The following is a 5740-nucleotide window of genomic DNA, read 5'->3' on the forward strand; positions in this document are numbered from 1 at the left end:
GAGGAGCAGGTATCGCCAGCCCCTCTCTTTAGAACTTTCCCAGTCTTCCCAACAGGTGATGTAGAAGAGGAAAAACTCCCGCCTCCCCTCTAGTCATCTTAGGTTTCATTGCCTGTGGCTCTAAATTAGACTGCCACAAGACAGAATAACAAGACAACTGATGAATATTTTGCTACGAACCTCCCTGGAGATCTCCCCTAAGATTCCTGCCTGTGCCTGCAAGAAAGAGATTAAGCCTCAAGACAAAGGACCCAGCTCCTGCTCTTCCTCTGGGGAGCAGCCCCTGCCATTCCCCTTTCCCTCTTCTTCCCTCACTTTCCCCCCACAGGCAGGCATCTCCTAAATCCTACTAAATTCTAACGGACTCCACAAGATTTGCAACCTGGGGAGCAACGGGCAGCAGCAGCTCATCCCAGGCTAGTCCCCTGAACCTGTTCCCACAGCCCCCTTTTCTCTGACTTCCCAGAGAGCTAGGGCAGCCCTTTGCTTCTTCTATACTAGGCCCTTTCTTGTTTTACATCCCCAGCTTTAATAAACATTTCCTCATTGTCACTTGGACTCATGCTGTGAAATTTTTCCTGCATGAAGTCAAGAACCCACACACTACCAGCTGGCTCTAGGCAGACCCCCCAAGGTCCAGGTCCCTTTCCAGTAACAAAATCTAGAGGCAGGATGTACACAATTGGGAATTGCACGTTTGGAAGAAGGAGTTAGACTTCTCAAGACTTCCCAGCCTTCTGGGTTTCATAAAGCAGTTCTTGTACTGAGCATGAAGACGATAGACCGCAAGAGCCCAGTATATTAGGTCTGCCAGCTGGTGCCCGGAACTGGTCAGGCATTTCTGGGTTCACCACCTTCTCTAGAGCTTATCAAGGTTAAGATCTTTTCTTATAAGGGCCACTTAGCCATTCAGGAGTGGCTGTCTTCTGTAACTCAATTTCCCAAAGAGGTGCAGAAAAGAAGAGACTTTATTCAGGTAAAACAGTTTGCAAACTAGGAAAATGCAGCTTCCAGTAGAAATGCTCCCTGAGGCAAAGGGGAGGCCATCTTTTATGGAGAAAGTTCCTGCTCAGATTTCCAATTGGTCCAATTTTATGTAAATGAGATTTCCAAATTCATGTAGTTCTGATTGGTCCGAATCGTGCAGTTCTGATTATTTGGTAGCATGCATTCTGATTGGTCAGTATAGATGCAAATGAGGATATAGTTGTGCAGTTCTGATTGGACGGGACAGATCTCAGTCCATTGTTAAAAGACAAAACCAGGAACTCCCTTGTAAAGGTTGACTCAGATGGCAGGAGCATAGCCTGGGAAGCTAAGAGTTCAGTCTGAGGTTCTTCAGGTATACAGGGTACATGAGGAGCCCTGTCAGTAAATGCTGCTAGACTTGTCTAGTCATAAAATTTGGGACCTTGGTTGACCATGGAAGGTCCATTTCAGCAAGTAAATTCCTTTTTGGGTTCACATCAAATGAATATTTCTTCTAGGAGTCCATACTTTTCTTCATCGAAGCAGGAGCTAGAGTCCTGAAGAAGAAGGCAGGCATGGGCATGCCTGGTCAACCTTAGCCAAGAATGGGGTGTGAGACGCTCACAAATTCTTTACATTCATCTTCCCATGCCAGGCTCTGCTCCCCAAGAAGCTCCAAGGGAGCACCTATTTTGTGCAAATCAGACTCCTTGCTCTGAGGGATTCAGAAAGAGATAAGGTGACAAGAAATTTACCATCTGGCCCTGGCCGGGTAGCTCGGCTGGTTAGAGCATCGTCCTGATACGGCAAGGCTGTGGGTTTGATCCTTGGTTAGGGCACATACAAGAATTAACCAATGAATGCATAAATAAGTGGAACAACAAATCAGTATTTCTTTCTCTCTCTAAAAGTCAATTGATCAATCAATCAAGAAAGAAATTTATCATCTGGCAGAGGACATGCATATGAGGTAAGGAATCAATGTCCCAAATAAAATGTAGGAGAGGAGAGACTGTCCTTCTACCCTCCTGGGTTCAATAGCTGGGTCTATGAGATAAACTGACTACAGGCAGATTAACAGGAGAAGAGGTATACGAATTCATTAATTTTTAATATTACATGGGCAGAGGCATAAAAAAAGTGATTATCCAAAAAAGTAATGGGATTTGAAAGCTTATATGCTAACTTATTAGGAGAAGGGCAAGGGGGATATAGATCATTTAGGGGAGAGTAAATAATTTTCAGGAAACATGAATGGATTCGTAGAATAGATGGGAGATATGATAGTGTGTGACAAAGTTTGTCTGGGTGTGTTGTGGACTTCTAGTCTCCTCTCCTGTGATCAGTCTATCTTCCCATGTTGATGAAAATCCTGGGGAGAAGAAGGGAGGCAATTTATAGCAATTGAGTTCTTTTTGGAGGATCTGTCTTTAGACAGGTAAGGGGAGTTCAGAGAAAGTCTCTCTCTGCATTTGCTGTTTATCAAAAGCCTTCCGCTAAAAAAAAGAATCAATACATTTGAAGTTCTTCAAAAGCATGAATATATAATGCTTTCTGTTCACAGAGGAAGTAATCCTCAAGCTGTGTGGGGTGTTGTTCTGTTAAGGCTGCTGCATTGTTTTTATACAACTTTGGTATTCTTTTAAGTAGCAGCAAAAACATCATAAAATTTTACTAGGGTCAGATGTTTACTAAGCACTCTAAATGCATTAATCTGTGTAGTTGATATAACAACCCTAAAAGGAAAGTCCTATTATTATTATCTCTATTTTACAGATGAGGTTAAATGCTGTTCAGAGATGACCCACCTGGTAAGAGAGGAACCCAGAGTTTTAACCCACATTGCTCTAATTCTAAAGCATGAGTGGTTAATGCTGGATGTCCAGATGTATCGGCAGGCACATTGAAGGGAGCTCTGAAGATGTGGGTGCTGACTTGGGTTCCAGTACTATCCAGCCTATGGCCTTAAGTCAGTACTTTGTCCAACAAGGCTTTGGTTTCCTTCTCACTAGTTTCCTTCTACCCCCCCAATTCTGAGCTCAGTTCAAGTGTAGAAACCTTCATAATTACAAAGGTTGGTAGTAAAACCTTTTCTGTCTTTAAAAAAATTTTTAAAATTGATTTCAGAGAGGAAGGGAGAGGGAGAGAGAAAGAGAAACATCAATAATGAGAGAGAGTCATTGATCGGCTGCCTCTTACACACCCTGCACTAGAGATTGAACCCACAACCTGAGCGCATGCCCCAACCGGGAATTGAACCATGAGCTCTGGTTCATAAACAGAGCCACACCGGGTGAGTTAAAACCTTTTCATCATTGCTCATAGCCTTTCATACACATGCCCCCCCATTCCCCCCCTCCCCCCCGCCTGAATCTCATTCATTCATTAGCAAATTCTCAATTATACACTGTCACCTTTACACACACACACACACACACACACACACACACACACACACACCCTTATTGTTTTAAATTACTTTTTGCTTTTGCTTCTCAGAACTATAGAGATCATACATCAGGTAGACTGGAAGGTCTTTTGATGCTCAGATTTGGCTATTTTCATTATTGACCTACTTTAGTAAGAGCAGATCTCAGAAAACCTCCTCACTTGTTTTAACAGTTGAACCAGATGACTACAAATGTGCCTTCCATTTCTAAAACTCTCTCAACCTAGGATTTGCAAGTTCCTGAAATGAAACCATCTCATGTTTACTGTTGTTATGTGCCTAAATCCCAAAGAACATTGAGGAGGCAAGTAAGCTGCAATTGTACTCACACACTGACTTCTGGGAGGACTAAAACTAGTCCAATTTGGTGACAGGGATTGCAGGTGGGGGTACAGGGGTATGAACCACAATCCCATTTGGAAAACTTGCTCTAACACTTACACAGTGTGTACTAGAGTTGACTGCTTTGTCAGACAGCCCCCACATTTTAATGGCTTAGCCCAAAGGAAAGCTCATTTTTCACTAAGTGGACAGTCCAAGCCAAGTGTCCTAGTTCTGTGGCTCTCCTATACGGGCTTCTCAGGAGTCCAGGCTTCTCCTGTCTGTGGCTATGTTTCATGGGTCCTCAGAGCCCTTTTCTTCCAGTTGTAGAGAGTCACCTGAAAGGCTTTTAGGCTTCAAGAAGTGACACCTCTTATTTCTCCCCACTTCCATTGGTCAGAATTGATCACATGATCCCATCTATGTTTCCAAGATAAACTGGGATGTGTAGATTTACGGTGTGCCCCAAAAGAAGCTGCCTTGATGAATACAGAGTATTCTCTATAGAGGTCAGTTTTAAGAAAGAAGAGTAAAGAGAGAACTTACCCAGCCAGTCAAGGAGACTCTCCACTGCTGTTCCCTCTGGGTTGTCAATGGTCCATTTCCCACCATAACTGTTCAAAGTACTAACTTGAGTGTCTGCTGGTAGGAATAAAATGGACCCCCTTTCCTTCTTTAGTTCTCAAAAGGAAGGTAATAAGACTTTCTTAAAGTGTGCAATAGCGTTACTGGTACAAAGTCCATGTGCCCGATGCTTCAAAGGCCAAACTCCAAACATCAGAGTTTGGCCTTTCGAAGTAAGGAAAGGTTTGTTGATTAAGAAGGCACTAACCAAGCAAATGGGAGACCTAGTGCTTCTTCAAATCTGACTTCCCAAGTACAGAGTTCATGCTTCTTTTATGCAAAGGAGGGGGAAATGGGAAGGGCAATAGGTGATGTACCATCGCACTCCCATCTGGGAGTCAGCAGGGGTCTGAGGAAGATCCTGCTAGTTGATGTGAGTTCAATCATGAGGTTCTTGCATATCTTTGATAAATAATCATTATTCTTGTACGTACTTTCCTTATCTCCTTGGAAGAGGCACTTTCTGGTAGGGGGCTGTTTTGGTAATAGTCAGGCAGCAAGTAGAATTCCTCTAATGATTAGCATGTCTGCATGCAAGACAAAGCAGAAGCTATTAGCCTGAAGGCCATGGGAACAAAGCAGACTTCAACAAGATGTAGTCAGAGAGGCAGAGTATTTCCTTCTGTTACAATAGGACCTTCTTCAGTGTCTTGTCCTGGAATCTAAGATAATAATAATAATAGTAACTAGCATTTATTGAGCACATATTATATACCCGGAACTCACACACATTATCTTAGAGTGGGAGTAAATCTCAAGGTCTGGACGAGATATGTGGAATTGAATAATTCAATTTAATTTACTTTTTAAATAAATGGCTTTAATTTCTAATTTCTATTTTAAATGCTCATTCTTCTGGCAGAAACTTAATTTCAATTGATTTTTACTTCTGCTCTATGCCAAATTTTGTCTAAGTTCCTAGGTGATGGGGAATTGCTGGTACTTCGTATCCTATAGTTCATCTATCCATAGTGGTAGCTGCCATCATGTCATTTGAAATGCCAAAACCGAAACAATTTGAGTTTGATATCCTTTACTCAAGGAATAAAGGCTTGTGGTTTGTGTATGTTTGGTTTCCTTGACTGGTATGTCCTGTGAGTGGGGGCTGACTTAGGTTTAGAATGGGCAGCCTCCATTGTGTGGGTCCCAATACAGTATACAAATTAACTTTGCCAATCTCATTGTCAGACTTGATATTTTATCTGGCCCCTGCTGGGTTGCTTCTTTGCTCCATACTTCAAAGCCCTGGTTCTCCCTGCTAACTCAGAAGCACCTCCCGCTTCATGAAGAACAAGCCACTGTTTCCAGCACCTGGAAAGAGCCAGACTCTCCCGTCTCCCTCTCAGTCCTTCTGCTGGACAAATTCCTCTGTCCTGG

General features: G+C 42.8%; 2 non-coding genes across 2 annotated transcripts; both read right to left on the bottom strand.

Annotated features, from left to right (window-relative positions):
- Positions 1–3003: 3003 nt before the first annotated feature.
- Positions 3004–3067, bottom strand: LOC111824237. Its single transcript, XR_002827307.1, has one exon. It is a non-coding gene; the product is annotated as a small nucleolar RNA U2-30 (small nucleolar RNA).
- Positions 3068–3462: 395 nt separating this feature from the next.
- Positions 3463–3542, bottom strand: LOC111824238. Its single transcript, XR_002827309.1, has one exon. It is a non-coding gene; the product is annotated as a small nucleolar RNA U2-19 (small nucleolar RNA).
- Between the last annotated feature and the right edge of the window lie 2198 nt (positions 3543–5740).

The sequence above is a fragment of the Myotis lucifugus genome, unplaced genomic scaffold (genome assembly GCF_000147115.1).
Source record: "Myotis lucifugus unplaced genomic scaffold, Myoluc2.0 scaffold_6, whole genome shotgun sequence".
Lineage (NCBI taxonomy): Eukaryota > Metazoa > Chordata > Mammalia > Chiroptera > Vespertilionidae > Myotis > Myotis lucifugus.